The following is a 17,049-nucleotide window of genomic DNA, read 5'->3' on the forward strand; positions in this document are numbered from 1 at the left end:
TGTGTGGCTTCAGTGTCCCTCCCTCTTTTGTTCTGTGTCCCTGGTTGGGGACTATTTTCAATAGTTACATCCTTTTGGGAGGATGCAACTAGGGATGTGCTGGACTCCTTTTGAACCACCACAGTCTTTTGAGAGACTGTGGCTTGGCTGGTTTGGGTACCACTCACCTCTCCCACCTTATCCTGGGGGGCTTTTTGATGTTCACCCCTCCCCTCACCACTCATACCCTGTTCACTCCCTTCAGGGTTTATGGTAGTTGTTACAACTGTTGTCTTTTGAGAAACAATAGAGGTAGGTTTCTTTGACTTGACTTTGGAAACTTTAGATTTGGTGACTTTGGTAGGAGCCTGTTTGGACAAAGACACAGGTTCCATAGCCACACTAGAAGGCAAAGAAACATTGGGGTTGGAAATAGTAGGAGTTATAGAAATATTTACCTCACTTACCTGTGGTGCATTCATGATTGGCAAGTATACCAATGGCACCTGGCTGTTGAGGTTCATTCTTAAAAGGTCTGCAAGGACCCTTTTCTCTTGTGCCCAGCATTTGAGTTTATTATTCTCATTGGATATAACCAAACCTTCAACAACATGGTTAGCCAATAACATAAAGAATCTAGAATAGTAGATGTTATGTGGTCTATTAGCTTTGCTACCTAATATGGAACCTAATTCTAGCATAACACAGTTGCTAAAATTAAAGTACCTATCAGAAACTAGCATATAGAGCATATTAACAAGAGATGAAGTGATAGCATCAAAATTGCTAATCTTCCCAGAGAAAACCTTAATAAAGGCATCTCCAAGAAAACTCCATTCTTTCCTAAGGCCTTTCCTTCTAATACTACCTAAACTAGCAGAATCAAAAGCATAGCCTATGGAATCTAGCATAGCAGAGACATCTTTATCAGTGTGTGGTGTCATGGCATTATTCTCAGGCAACTTAAAGCAAGATTGTATATCATCACAATTAATGCAATAGTCCTTACCTTTGAGAGAGAAGGCAATAGTCATATCTGTGGAGTTGAACTCTGCAGTTGTCCAAATCTCCTCAATCACCTCACAGTAGATGGTTGGGGCTTCCAGCATTGCATAGCTTAGTTTGCAGTTTTTGATGAAGTCCGTCATCTTGTGATAATCAGAATGGGCTTCATTCTTTTCAACCAAGGCTATGAAATTATTCTTTTCATAAACAAATCCTGTTTGAGACATAATTTTGACTACTGGTGCCATTGTTGTGAGTAGAGGTTGCAGAGAAAAACTTGAGAATTTAGAGAGAAAGAGAATAAGAATTGCAAGAAAGCGTAAAGTGAGAATAAGAGTTCAATTGGGCTTTTATACTTTCTTGAATTAAAACGTAAATAAAATGATTGAATGATAATTTTAAGTAAGTTACAGCCGTTCGAGAATAAATAAAACTGTAGAAATTCTGAAAACTACCTTAAATACAATTACATACAACACTGTATATCTGTATCAACGGTTGAGTAAAAGAATCAACTGCTGAGACTCACTTATAGTAACTGACGTGACACTTCAACGGATAAGGGAAATAGTTATCCGTTGATGAACAACACCATTTTATCCGTTGAAGGATAAAATTACCAGAAATGTATTTGTCTTTCAACGGATAATGAACATCCGTTGATAGAACAATTTTGGCTTTCAACGGATAGAGAATATCCGTTGATAGGATAAGTCATAATTAAAGCCAACTTTGTTCTTGCAGCAAATTTCATTTCAGGCTTCAAGACAGATTATATAGATGACATAGATTATGAATAATTAAGCATACCTAACTCACTTACTAATCTTGTGAATGTTGATTCATCAAGTGGCTTGGTAAATATGTTTGCAATCTGTTTTTCACTAGGAACAAAATGAAGTTCCACTGTACCTTTCATCACATGTTCCCTAATGAAGTGGTACTTGATATCAATGTGCTTGGTTCTTGAGTGCTGCACTGGATTTTCAGTAATGGCAATGGCACTTGTGTTATCACAGAATATTGGAATTTTGTCAACAGTCAGACCATAGTCAAATAGTTGATTCCTCCTCCATAGTATCTGTGCACAGCAGCTACCAGCAGCAATGTACTCAGCTTCAGCTGTTGATGTGGAAACAGAAATCTGCTTCTTGCTGAACCATGATACAAGCTTGTTCCCTAGAAATTGACAGGTGCCTGTTGTGTTTTTCCTGTCTATTTTGCAACCTGCATAATCTGCATCTGAGTAGCCAATTAGATCAAAACCAGACTCTCTAGGGTACCAAATTCCTAGATTTGGAGTCCCCTTGAGATATCTGAAAATTCTTTTAATAGCCACTAAGTGAGATTCTTTAGGGTCAGCTTGAAATCTAGCACAGAGACATGTAGAAAACATTATATCAGGTCTACTAGCAGTTAAATATAAAAGTGAGCCAACCATGCCTCTATAACTTGTAATATCCACAGACTTTTCAGCCTTGTTTAATTCAAGCTTAGTGGCAGTGGCCATGGGGGTTTTTGCAGGTGAACAATCCATTAAGTCAAACTTCTTTAAAAGATCATAAATATATTTAGTTTGACTAATGAAAATTCCACCACTAACTTGTTTAACTTGTAAACCAAGAAAGTAAGTTAGCTCTCCCATCATGCTCATTTCATATTTACTTTGCATTAATTTAGCAAACTTTTTACAAAGGTTATCATCTGTAGATCCAAATATAATATCATCTACATAAATTTGTACAAGTATCTTAGAGCCATTAACATTTCTAAAGAAGAGAGTTTTGTCAACAGTACCTCTTGTGAAGTGATTATCTAGAAGGAACTTTGACAAAGTCTCATACCAGGCTCTAGGTGCTTGCTTTAGTCCATAGAATGCTTTCAACAGATAATACACATAGTCTGGAAAATTTGGATCTTCAAAACCTGGAGGTTGGCTTACATAAACTTCTTCCTCCAATTCCCCATTTAGAAATGCACTCTTGACATCCATTTGATAGACTTTGAAATTGGCATTAGCTACATAGGCTAGAAAGATTCTGATGGCTTCAAGTCTGGCAACTGGAGCAAATGTTTCATCAAAATCTATTCCCTCTTGTTGAGAATAGCCTTTAGCAACCAATCTGGCTTTATTCCTTATGACAATGCCATTTTCATCCATCTTGTTTCTGAATACCCATTTTGTGTCAATAGAACTCTTGTTCTTTGGCTTGGGTACCAGCTTCCATACTTTGTTCCTCTCAAATTGGTTTAGCTCCTCTTGCATTGCTAAAATCCAATCTGGATCCAATAGAGCTTCTTCCACTCTCTTAGGTTCCTCCTGTGATAGAAAGCTACTATACAGACATTCATCTTGAGTAGCCCTTCTAGTTTGTACTTTTGATGTAGCATCACCAATGATCAGTTCAAAAGGGTGATTCTTGGTCCATTTCCTTTGAGGTGGTAGATTAGCCCTAGATGAGGTTGCCTCAGTATTGTCATGATGTGAGATAGAATGTTGATTTGTTGAAACTCCCCCTGAGTTGCTGATCCTTTGAAAGGAATTGGGAGCTCTATCAACTGATGAAGTGAATTGATTATCCGTTGACAGACTGTGATCAACGGATGCTTCATTATGAACTTCAACGGATGATGCACTTTGTCTTTCAACGGATGCTGCATCCTGTGCATTATCCAAAGGCAGATTCTGAATTCTTCTTGAGATGCCTTCTTCATCATTCTCTTCTTCACTATCATCACAGTATATCTCAATGTTGTCAAATTTGAGTCCTTCATGATGTCCCTCATCTGTTAGTCCATCAATCTTTTTATCATCAAACACAACATGTACAGATTCCATGACAATGTTGGTTCTTAGATTATAGATCCTATATGATTTTCCAGCAGAATAGCCAACAAATATTCCTTCATCAGCCTTTGCATCAAACTTCCCTTTGTGATCAGATTGATTCCTTAAGATGTAGCATTTGCAACCAAAGACATGTAGAAAGTTTAAAGTTGGTTTTCTTCTCTTGAATAATTGATAGGGAGTCATGCATTTTTCCTGATTGATTAGAGAAATATTCTGAGTGTAATATGCACAGTTAACAGCCTCAGCCCAAAAATAAGTTGGGAGTTTTGACTCTTCAAGCATTGTCCTTGCAGCTTCAATTAGTGATCCGTTCTTCCTTTCCACCACACCATTTTGTTGTGGAGTTCTTGGAGCTGAGAACTCATGCATGATCCCACTTTCTTCACAGAACAACTTCATGGTTGAATTCTTGAACTCAGTTCCATTGTCACTCCTAATATTCCTTACTTTGAAATCAGGATGATTGTTGACTTGCTTGATATGATTGATGATGATTTCACTAGCTTCATCCTTTGATCCAAGAAAATGAACCCATGAAAACTTTGAGAAATCATCTACAATCACTAGGCAGTATCTTTTCCTTGAAATTGACAATACATTGACTAGTCCAAAAAGATCCATGTGTAGAAGTTGTAGTGGTTCATCAATTGCAGATTCAAGCTTCTTACTGAATGATACTTTCTTTTGCTTTCCTTTCTGACAGGCATCACACAGTCCATCCCTTGTGAATTCCACTAGAGGCATTCCTCTAACTAAGTCCTTTTTGACTAGATCATTCATTGTCTTGAAATTCAAATGGGATAGCTTCTTGTGCCATAGCCAACTTTCAACTGGACTTGCTTTGCTGAGAAGACAAGTTATGGATTCTGCATCTGTAGAGTTGAAATCAGCTAAGTACACATTCCCTTTTCTAACTCCAGTTAGAACCACTTTATTGTCCTTTTTACTTGTGACAATACAGGCTTCAGAATTGAAGGAAACAGTATTCCCTCTGTCACATAGTTGACTGATGCTCAATAAATTGTGTTTGAGACCATCAACCAATGCAACTTCATCAATGATGGTATTTTCTTTTGAAATCAAGCCATATCCCATAGTGAATCCTTTCTTGTCATCTCCAAAGGTTATGCTAGGGCCAGCTCTCTCCTTAAACTCTGTGAGCAGGGTGAAATCTCCTGTCATGTGTCTTGAACAACCACTGTCCAAGTACCATAGATTCCTTCTTTGTCCCTGCACACAACAAAATCAATCAAGTTGATTTTGGTACCCAAGTTTCCTTGGGTCCAGCCTTGTTAGTCTTTTTCCTAGACTTCATTCCTCCTGCATCTTTTGACTTAGGTAACTTTGGGTCAATCTTGGTCTCAGATGTGGTTGGTTGAAGTGTAGGGTTAGTCACAGAATCATTTAACACATTTGATTGAATTTGATAAGGCATAGGTTGTGCAAACATGTTATTGCACATAGGCATATTGTATGGCATTTGAGGCATACTAAATGCAGTAAAATAAGGATTGTTAATATATGGCATGTTTGCAAAATGTGCATGGGGATTCTGATAAGACATAACAGGCATAGCATGCAGAGGTGACATAGACATGTTAGGCATGGGAGCATTTTTAACAGATTTCTTTTGCTAGTGATTTAAGGGAAACACGCAAATGATATAATTCATTGGTCATATCATTTATGGCTTCATTGCATTCATGTTTAGAAAGCTGAGAGAGATCAGTAGTAATTACCTGGTTGCTTGATGAACTAGTTTCATTTTCATCAGAATTAGCCATCAGGGCTAGGTTGACATATTCCACATCATCATCTTCATTTACCCCATCTGCTGCCCAATCATCTTGAGTGAGAAAAGCTCTTTCCTTTTGTTTGAGCAAATCAAAATACTTCTTTTTGTAATCAATTTGCTCAAATTTCTTTTTCTCAGAATTGGGCTTCCTACACTCACTTGCAAAGTGTCCACTAATGCCACAGTTGTAACATTTGAACTTTGATTTGTCCACCATGTTTTTGTTTGGCTTAGTGAACTTTGTGTTTTTCCTGAACTTCATTTTTGCAAACCTCCTGGATAGAAAGGCCAAATGTTCTTCAATATCATCAGATTCATCCTGACTGGAATTGTCTTCATCCTCAGCAACTTGCTCTTTACCCTTGCTTGATTCTGATTTGCTTGTGCCAATTTTGAGACTTGGCATTGTCTTCTCCTCATTCCTGGCTTCCATCTTCTCACTGTCAGCTATAAGAGCAACTGTTCCTCCTTTTCTCTTTCCCTTTTCCAACAGCTCATCCTGCTCCATTTCAAGTTCATAAGTCTTCAGAATTCCATATAGTCTTTCAAGTGTGAAGTTCTTATAATCTTGAGAATTTCTCAAAGAGACAGTCATGGGCTTCCATTCCTTTGGAAGAGACCTAAGAAATTTTAAGTTGGAATCCTTGACTTGGTACACTCTACCATACAGCTTCAATCCATTCAACAGTTTCTGAAACCTGTTGAAGGTATCATATAATGATTCACCTTCTTCAAAGTGAAAATATTCATACTGTTGAATAAGAAGCTGCATCTTGTTCTCTCTGACCTGCTCAGTACCTTCACAGATGATTTGTACAGTATCCCAAACTTCCTTTGCAGTTTGGCTATTGATGATATTGTCAAACATATCTTGATCTAAGCCATTAAACAAAATGTTCATAGCTCTCTTATCCTTGCGGATTTCTTCCATGTCTTCAATAGTCCATTCTGCTTTTGGCTTGGGAATGGACTGTCCAACTGCAACTGTTGCAGTAGCAGCTGTGGCTACTTTGTGAGGGATGTGAGGACCATTTTCAATACAGTTGATGTACCTTTCATCTTGAGAAAGAAGATGTAAATGCATCTTCACTTTCCAGTGATGATAATTATCTTTTTCCAGGACTGGAATCTTTACACCAATATCCTTCCTACTCATGATGGTAGCAGGATGATTCTTCTGTGCACTCATGATGTTAGCAGAATAGATCTTTAAACTCTTTGTATGTTAAGAGCTCGCTCTGATACCAATTGTTATTCCCAGTGGACTAACAATGAGATTTACAGAAGGGGGGTTGAATGTAAATCTCAAAACTTCTTCAAGTTTTGAGCAGTTTCTAAGGCTAAGTGTTTGAGTGATCAAATGTGTGTGAATTGCTTGAAGCTGATGTAGACAGATATATATATATTCAAACACAAATGAAATGAGCACAAAGAACTTAAAAACTTTTCTGGTGGATTTGTTGTTCCACCAGAGATGTGTTATTTCAGAAAATCTGTGATTCAAAGAATTAAATCACAGCTGCTTCCTAGTACAAACTAGATGATTTTCTCTTTTGATATTACTAAACAGCTCAGGAAAATTCATATCTAATTACTAGCTGCTACTTGGTTTATATATCACCAAGTTTACAAGTGAAGACAAACTGTAAAATACAATTGAAAAGATTCTTCACATGTTTCTTCTTCATTTCTCTATCCAATGCAATCTAGGATAATCTGTAAATCTTTGAATACTTCCTTGTTTGCATCAGAATGGAAATGCTGCATTTTCTTGATTCCTCCTAGAGGCTTCCACATTCCAGTATATCTCTGTCAACCCATGTGCCTCTGTTAGCTTGTGAATTGTCACTATCAACTGCTAATGAACTAAGCATCCGTTGAAGCTTTCATCCGTTGATGCCTTATCCGTTGAGGCTTTATCCGTTGAAGCTTTATCCGTTGATGCATTATCAGTTGAAGTCTTTATCCGTTGAAGCACTTATCCGTTGATGGATATTATCCGTTGAAGTAATAGAGACATCCGTTGAAGCTTTGTTTCTTATCCGTTGAAGGTCTTTAATATCCGTTGACACTTCTTCACTTATACAAAATTATAAGGCATGAAATATTTACAATTAGCCCTCCTATTTGTACATCCATTAGTAGTCAACATGACTGATTATTTCCTAACAACATCTAAGAATTACAGCTTGAAATCAGAGAGTGAAATGTGCTACAATACTAAGCTTATTGCTAAGTAAAGCTACTCCTTCAACGGATAGCCAAGATGGTCTTATCCGTTGAGGCTACAAACACTAGATTTATACTTAAGTGTTTTGCTTAACTTATCATCAAACTAATATACATATTCCTAACAGTTATTTGGAACAAACTTAGCTCCATCAATGATCAAATCCTTAGGTGCCATGAGAAAAATCAAAAATTAAGAGTTGCCTGTTAGGTGTTTGAGAAAATGTCTATATGAAAAACCAACGTCAGGAGATGAAAGAGAGTAAAAGCAAAGAAAGAGAGATAAAGTGTAAAGGTATATAAAAGATTGGAAAATCTTCTCTCTGTCTTACTTATACTTGAAAAAAAATATAACCGTTGGACACTTGTCAGACATGCAGTAATAATGAATAGTTAATGGGCACGTGAAAACAGTAATCATTACTTACCCACTTGCAGTTTTTCAAGGAAAAACCGTTCCACTTACCCAGTAATTCCATTAATCAAGGTAAATCAGTTTTAATTCAAAATTGAAACTGTTCCCACTTATTCAATTATTTTTCACTGCAAAACCAATATTCTGAGAAGAAATTCAAATATAAGAATGACCAAAATTAAATCAAGTAAATAAGTACTGATATTGTAAGATCAGAACTTAATCAACATTAAAATGGTCATCAGAATATGAATATATCAGGATTTATCAGTGCATTTAAATTACAAACATCTCAGAGACAAAAACTTGCAAAAAGTAGAAATTCCATTAATATATGAAGAGAATACATTCATGAAATTTAAATTACATCAGAACTTTACAAGATTGTCCTAAGCTTCTAAACCTAACATCAACAACCTTTGTCCTAGCTTAATAAAGCAGGGCAAGGCTGACGATGAAGAAAAACAGGAAGAAGAAAATAAATTATTTCTTCTTCCTACTCTCTACAAAAAGAATAGCGAGTCTTATGATTCTTTCTTGCTGGCGGAGAGCTTCCAGCCTTTCCTCCTCCAATCGCTCCAGATGGCGATGGTAGTCCATGTAAAAGAACAGGAGGTGGGTGAGAACCTCCTGGGGAACCGAATCCCAAATCTCATCAGGAATGGCAGTGACGTGCCATTCCTGCTGCCAGGCTTCACAGCTCAGCTCCATTTTGAATGTTTCATAGTTCAAAAACATGTTGTAGTTGACCATGGTTTTGTTTGAATGAAGAAAATGAAGGTGAGTTTGTGAGAGAAGGATTGATGTGTAGGATGTTGCGAAGTGTTTGTTTATATAGGAAAGAGAATGCCAGGAGACGCAAGGAAATTTAATGCTAACATGTAGAATTAATTCTACCTCATCTCCCTAGACCTGGAAGACGAAAAACAGTCATTGGAAAGGTAAAACTAGGTTTAATGCGCACAAGAAACAAGGAAAAATTACTGTGCAAGTACGTGTACCACTATTCCTAATTATATTGACTGTTAATATTCTGCCCCAACATATTCTGATTTAAAATGAGACTGTTTTTATATTTTATCCACAAATAAGTCAAGTAAAGGATCAGAAGTTAATATCAGAACTTAGACTTATATCAGAAGTTAACAGTTATAAGAACATGATTTCTTGACTCGAAAAATGAATGCCTATCTTTGTAATTCTTCACACAAATTCTGATATGATTCTTTAGAACTTAATCATCAGAACGTTCAACAGAACTTGTCCTCAGAGATTATGTAATGTGACACATAAACTGTTCATCTAAAATAACATAGATCACCACAGTAATTTTCATCATTCATATGGAGTGTTTAGTGTGTGCATTAAGCTAAATATCAGACAAAGAGTAAAGTCTGATTCACTTCACTACATCTTAGAAATAAGGCATAACTAAAACTTTACTAAAAATCTGTCATCATTCTGAAACCTACTATGGAATGAGTTCATGCTTGAGTCCACCTCAACTGTTTTGTGCTAATTTTGTGCATCTTTTTAAATTTCATTTGATAGTGGCTTCTCAGTGTAAGTGAGTCACGACTGCTTATCAGAATTTATGCTATTATCAAAGTATTTCTCCAGTAATCATAGAGTGTGAAAAGTCACCAAGAAAATATGTATTTGCTTTTCTAATGCATATTACTTAATACCAGCAATGCACCTGGGTCTTCCCTTCCACATTTTTACTCCAGATCTCAAAGGAGTACCTGATTTTAATTCCTTGATTCTTTTTTCTTTTTCTTTTGATAAGTGAGGTTTATCAGCACTTTGTGCATTCAACAGTTTTACTAGCATCAGAACTTAACAGATGAGAAGAATTATTCTAGTTTGTGACTTAGTAATAAGATAGACAAAGTAAACTCAACTAAGCTCAATATCAGTATTTGCTTATGTCAGTAGATTTCCACAGAAATAATTACTTAAAACATGGGATCTCTAGTTTATTGAAGAAAACTAGGTCAGCATCTAACACAGGTATCTTCATAGGATTGAATAGTTACTTAAACAGACAAATCACTATCAGAGTTTAGAAAGTCACATCAGACACCAGTCAGTACTTAAGCAATTTTCAATTAATCACAGTATACACAAAGAGAGTAATTTCTGTAAATACTGATCATAAAGTCTGATGCAGCAGAACAAAACTAAGCAGATTTAGAGAAAGAACCTGAAACCATTCCAAGTTCATTTACCAATCTTGTAAAAGTAGCTTCACACAGTGGTTTTGTGAAGATATCTGCTAGTTGTTGATCTCTTGGAACAAAGTACAATTCCACTGTACCTTCATCCACATGTTCCCTCATGAAGTGGTACCTGATGCTGATGTGCTTTGTTATTGAGTGTTGAACTGGATTACCTGTCATAGCAATAGCACTTTGACTATCACAGTAAATAGGGATTTTGAAATATGTTAACCCATAATCCAGTAACTGATTCTTCATCCAAAGAATTTGTGCACAACAGTTTCCTGCAGCAATATACTCTGCTTCTGCAGTTGATGTGGAAATTGACTTTTGTTTCTTGCTAAACCAAGAAACCAATCTGCCTCCAAGAAATTGGCAGCTTCCACTTATGCTTTTCCTGTCAATTTTGCAACCTGCAAAATCTGCATTTGAGTAACCTATTAGTTTAAAATCTGATTCTCTGGGATACCACAATCCCAGATCAGCTGTTCCCTTAAGGTACTTGAAAATTCTTTTCACAGCTGTTAAGTGAGGTTCTCTTGGATCTGCTTGAAATCGTGTACAAGGACAGGTAGCATACATGATATCAGGTCTACTAGCAGTTAGATAGAGTAGTGAGCCAATCATACCTCTGTAATTAGTAATATCTACTGATTTACCAGTATCCTTGTCCAGTTTTGTTACAGTGGCCATGAGAGTGGATGCACTTGAACAATCTTGCATTCCAAATTTCTTCAGCAAATTTCTGGTGTACTTAGTTTGACAAATAAAAGTGCCTTCTTCATTCTGCTTGACTTGAAGGCCCAGAAAATAGCTAAGTTCCCCCATCATACTCATTTGATACCTTGACTGCATCAGTTTGGCAAACTTCTTGCAAAGTCTGTCATTTGTAGAACCAAAGATGATATCATCAACATAAATCTGGACCAAAACTAAGTCCTTTCCATGGTTGAGGTAGAACAGTGTTTTGTCTATAGTTCCTCTGTTAAATCCACTTTCTAGAAGAAACTGAGCTAAAGTCTCATACCATGCTCTTGGAGCTTGCTTAAGTCCATAAAGTGCTTTATCAAGCCTGTAGACATAATCTGGATATTTGGAGTCTACAAAGCCTGGAGGTTGTTCAACATATACTTCTTCCTCCAATTCTCCATTGAGAAAAGCACTTTTCACATCCATTTGAAAGACAGTAAACTTTTTGTGAGCAGCATACGCCAAAAATATCCTTATGGCTTCCAATCTAGCAACCGGTGCAAATGTTTCATTATAATCGATTCCCTCCTGTTGAGAATATCCTTTTGCAACCAGCCTTGCTTTATTCCTTGTAATTATGCCATCACTATCAGTTTTGTTTCTGAATACCCATTTTGTACCAACAACAGATCTGTTCTTTTGTCTTGGCACTAGGGTCCAGACTTTATTTCTTTCAAATTCATTTAACTCTTCCTGTATTGCTTGCACCCAATCAGCATCTTGAAGAGCTTCTTCCACTTTCTTTGGCTCAGTCTGAGAAAAAAAAGAATTGTAAAGACATTCACTTGAAGTGGATGTTCTAGTTCTGACACTTGCATCAGGATTTCCAATTATCAAATCAGGTGTATGTGATTTAGTCCACTTCCTTGCAGATGGAAGATTTTCTCTAGAACTAGATGCTCCTCCATGATCCATGCTGTCTTCATTAACATTTTCTGATGCTCCCCTGAAACTATGCTCTCTGAGTTGGATTCTTCAGAATTTAGATTTTCAGAACTATCAGAACTTGGCTTATCAGAACTTGACGAATCAGAACTTGAAGAGCCAGATGTATGTTCTGATGCTTCTTGAGATGTGGTAAGATCTTGAGTATGCTCCCCCTGCATAGGTGCATCTACCTTTGGCGTAGTCACCACAGTTTCAATAACATCAGAGTTTGATCCATCAGAGTTTCCAGTATCAGGATTTAGATTGTCAGGATTTTCAGTATCAGAATTTAAGTCTTCATTTTCAAATCTCAACTGCTCATGATCAATAAAATCTTCAAGTCCAGTAATATTCTTATCATCAAAAGAGACATTGATAGATTCCATGACCACTCTTGTTCTCAAGTTATAGACTCTGAAGGCTTTTGTGGAAAGTGAATATCCAACAAAGATTCCTTCATTAGCTTTTAGATCAAATTTGGATAGCTGTTCAGGGTGAGTCTTAAGAACAAAACACTTACATCCAAATACATGAAAATACTTTAGATTTGGCTTCTTTTTCTTCACTATCTCATATGGTGTTTTTCCATTCTTGTTAATTAGTGTTGCATTTTGAGTAAAACAAGCAGTCTGCACAGCTTCAGCCCAGAAATAGGTTGGAAGCTTTGCTTCATCAAGCATTGTACGTGCAGCTTCAATTAGAGTTCTATTCTTCCTTTCAACAACTACATTTTGCCGTGGAGTTCCAGGAGCAGAAAATTCCTGCTTGATTCCATGGTTTTTGCAGAACTCTTCCATTATCAAATTCTTGAACTCAGTACCATTATCACTCCTTATTATTTTTACTGAGTCATTGACCAATTTATCCAGTTGCTTGACATGATCAATCAAGATAAATGCAGTTTCACTTTTTGTGTGTAAGAAATACACCCATGTGTATCTGGTGAACTCATCCACTATGACCATAGCATATTCCTTCTTTGCAATAGACATGACATTTATTGGACCAAATAGATCAACATGTAGTAGGTGATAAGGCTCAAGAATTGATGACTCAGTCTTGCTCTTGAATGAAGATTTCCTTTATTTGGCCTTCTGACAAGAATCACAAAGACCATCAGGAGCAAATACTGACTTTGGCAGTCCTCTCACAAGATCTTTCTTGACTAACTCATTTATATTGTTGAAATTTAAATGAGAGAGTTTCTTGTGCCAATTCCAGCTTTCTTCAATTGATGCTCTACTCATCAGACAGATTGCAGAACCATCAGTACTTGTTGAAAGCTTGGCTTCATAGATGTTACCATGCCTGTATCCTTTCAGAACAACTTTGCCTGTAGATTTACTTACAACTTCACAGTGTTCTTCAAAGAAATCCACATGATAACCTCTGTCACAGATTTGACTAACACTCAGCAGATTGTGTTTAAGTCCTGAGACCAGAGCTACTTCTTTAATGATGACATTCCCAAGATTGATATTGCCATATCCCAATGTTTTTCCAATGTTACCATCTCCATAAGAAACACTTGGGCTAGCCTTCTCCACAAAGTCTGATAGCAGGGCTTTATTTCCAGTCATATGTCCTGAACATCCACTGTCCAGAACTAGGATGTTTTTCCTGTTGCCCTGCAATCACAAAGACCACTAATGATTAGTTTTAAGGACCAAGACATGCTTGGATCCTTTGGCCTTATTAAGTCTGTTAACATTTGCAGCGGATTTAGCATCAGAGTTTATGTTAACATTTTTCTTATCAGAATTTACACTATCAGACTTTGATTCAGAACTTACACTAGAAGGAACAATGGTAACTTTCTTTAACGAAGGTTTTATTTGATAATAATCATAGTGCAGACTATGATATTCCTTGAAAGTATAAATGGAATGCCATAAACTACCATAATAAGAACAAGGATTTTGTGGCTTAGATCTAACAGACTGACTCTTAAATCCTGACTTTGAAGGTAAGGAGTTTATATTATTATTCTTCCTGCAAAAAGAAGCCAGATGGTTAGAACTTCCACAGTTATGACACATTTTCCTAGGAGCTTCAGGAACAGGCTTATAATCATTGCTTTTATTCACACCTTCCTTTCCATTCCTATTTTTCCTAGGTGATTTTACCTTGTTTGCATTCTTAACATCTTTCAGCTTATGCTTAAGCTGCTTCTTTGTCATTAAGCCTACATTTACTTCAGTTGTCTTTTCCTGTTTTAGTTTGTCGGAAGTTAATTCCTTTTTAACTTCTGATTTCCCATTATCAGACTTTACAGCTACAAACTTAACAGGCTTTAGCTTAGATTTTTGTTTAACAGCTATAGGCTTAACATCTACAGTTCCTTTATCATTCTTATCCTCTCCATAACCTAAGCCCTCTTTCCAGTTTTCACTACTTACCAAATTCTGAGTTGTTCTGCCAGAGTTAGTCCAAGTCCTGATAATCTCTCTTTCTTTTTCTAACTCAGCTTTTAGAGATTCATTCATTTTAAGCACTTCATCCCTAACATAGAAAGCATCATCTCTATCTTTCTGAGTTTGATGGAACATGACTAACTCTTTTTCTAAATAATCATTCCTCTTTTTGTAAGCAAGATTTTCAGAAATTAATCTTTCACATGTTAAAGTTTGATCTCTATAACTAATGAACATGGTTTTAAGATATCTTCTCAACTCATAAATATCATCAGTATGAAAGGCATAAGTAGTTTGAGGTACCTTTAATTCAGCAGCTTCAGAACTGCTTTCAGCACTTGTCTTATCAGCATTTGCCATCAAGGCATAATTCTCCTCACTTTCAGAATCTGAGGTGTCTGTCCAACTTTTCTTCTTTGTGACAAGAGACTTGCCTTTGTCACTCTTCACTTTCTTACAATCAGGAGATATGTGGCCTTTCTCACCACAGTTGTAGCATTTGACATTTATATAATCTCCTCTGTCAGACTTTCCTCCTCTTTCTTCAGATTTTCTGAAATTCTTCTTATTAGAACTTATGCCTTTCCTGGAAAACTTCTTTCCCTTCCTGAACTTCCTGTATACAATCTTTGTGATCCCTTTTACCATAAGAGCACACAGCTTCATCATCTCTTCATCAGCATCCGTCTCAGGCAAGCTTTCAGATTCTGAGTCATCATCACTTTCAGAACTTGATGACTCAGTATCAGACTTTGTGAAGAGAGCTTTACCCTTGTCTTTCCTTGAGGTAGCTGCCTTGGGGGATTCTTCTTCAGCCTTAAGAGCAACTGTCCTCGACTTTCCTCCTTTCCTCTTGCTTCTTTGTTCCATCTCAAGTTCATGAGTCTTGAGCATTCCATAGATTTCATCAAGAGTTATTTCATCAAGATTATAGTTGTCTCTTATTGTTGTTGCCTTCAAATCCCAGCATTCAGGAAGAGCTAACAGGAATTTAAGGTTTGAATCTTCAAGATCATACTCCTTATTAACCAGTGACAAATCATTCAAGAGTTTGACAAATCTATCATATAAATCAGTCAATGACTCATTAGCCTTTGAGTCAAAGTGTTCATACTCTTGAGTGAGTATTGTCTTCCTATTTTTCTTGATCGTATCCGTTCCTTGACATCTTATTTCCAAAGCATCCCATATCTCCTTTGCAGTCTTGCAGTTTATTACCATGTTTGACATTACATTATCAATAGCACTATGCAGTAAGTGTTGTACCTTAGCATCCTGAGCAATTGATGCGATATCTTCAACAGTGTAATCACTCTTCTCCTTTGGTACAGACTTTGCTGCTTCACCTGCAACTGCAACAGCGATCTTGGTTGGTTTGTGAGGCCCTTTCTTGATTCTATCAAGATATTCTGGATCTGTAGCTTCCAGAAACATGGTCATCCTTACCTTCCATATGGCATATTCAGATGGTCTCAATATGGGAACTCTAATAGTCTCATATCGGCTTTGAACTTGTGTCTTTGGAGGTTCTTCAGTTTTGGTGGGCTTAGTTGGAGTTTCTGTTTCAGACATGATTGTGTTTGGATCTTAAACTGTTTGTGCATTAACAGATAGGCTCTGATACCACTTGTTAGGTCACACACACACTGTAGAGGGGGTGAATACAGTGTATAGTACAATCAAATCGAACTTTAATAACTCAAGTAACAGAAAACAAACTTTATTGAAACAATAAACTTTGTTACAGTATGGAACTGTTCTCTCTCAGTGATGAACAAATATAACGAGAGCTGCTAGGGTTACAATGAATAATCTTCTCGATAGTGATAACACTTATAGTGTAAACCCTATGTCTGTGTTTATATACTACTCAGTTACAAGATAATCGCTAATTGATATGAAATATAATTCTGCTTCCTAAAATATATCAATCACATATCTTTTCTTCCAAGTATTCTATTCTTCATAGAATTCCTTCTTCATGCATATCTCTTCTTATGTTTGTCTCGATCTTCAATCCTTTAACCAGCTGACTTCCTTATCTGAACGTCCTTCAGTACTTAAGTTCTGATATCCATCTTCTGATGATTATCTCCTGATAATATAAGTACTGATATCCTTAAGTCCTGACTTCCAGTAAGTACTGATTTATCCTGTTTAAGTAAGATCTGAAAACTAAACATAAGTCACATTAGCCATGACATTATCAAATATATCTAACAGAACTATAGACAAAACACTGTTCTACCTCAACCATGGAAAGGACTTACTTCTGGTTCAGATATATGTTGATGATATCATCTTTGGTTCTACAAATGACAGACTTTGCAAGAAGTTTGCAAAATTGATGCAGTTAAGATATCAAATGAGTATAATGGGGGAACTTAGCTATTTTCTAGGCCTTCAAGTCAAGCAGAATGAAGAAGGCACTTTTATTTGTCAAACTAAGTACAGCAGAAATT

This window comes from Apium graveolens, chromosome 6 (assembly GCF_009905375.1).
Source record: "Apium graveolens cultivar Ventura chromosome 6, ASM990537v1, whole genome shotgun sequence".
Classification (NCBI taxonomy): domain Eukaryota; kingdom Viridiplantae; phylum Streptophyta; class Magnoliopsida; order Apiales; family Apiaceae; genus Apium; species Apium graveolens.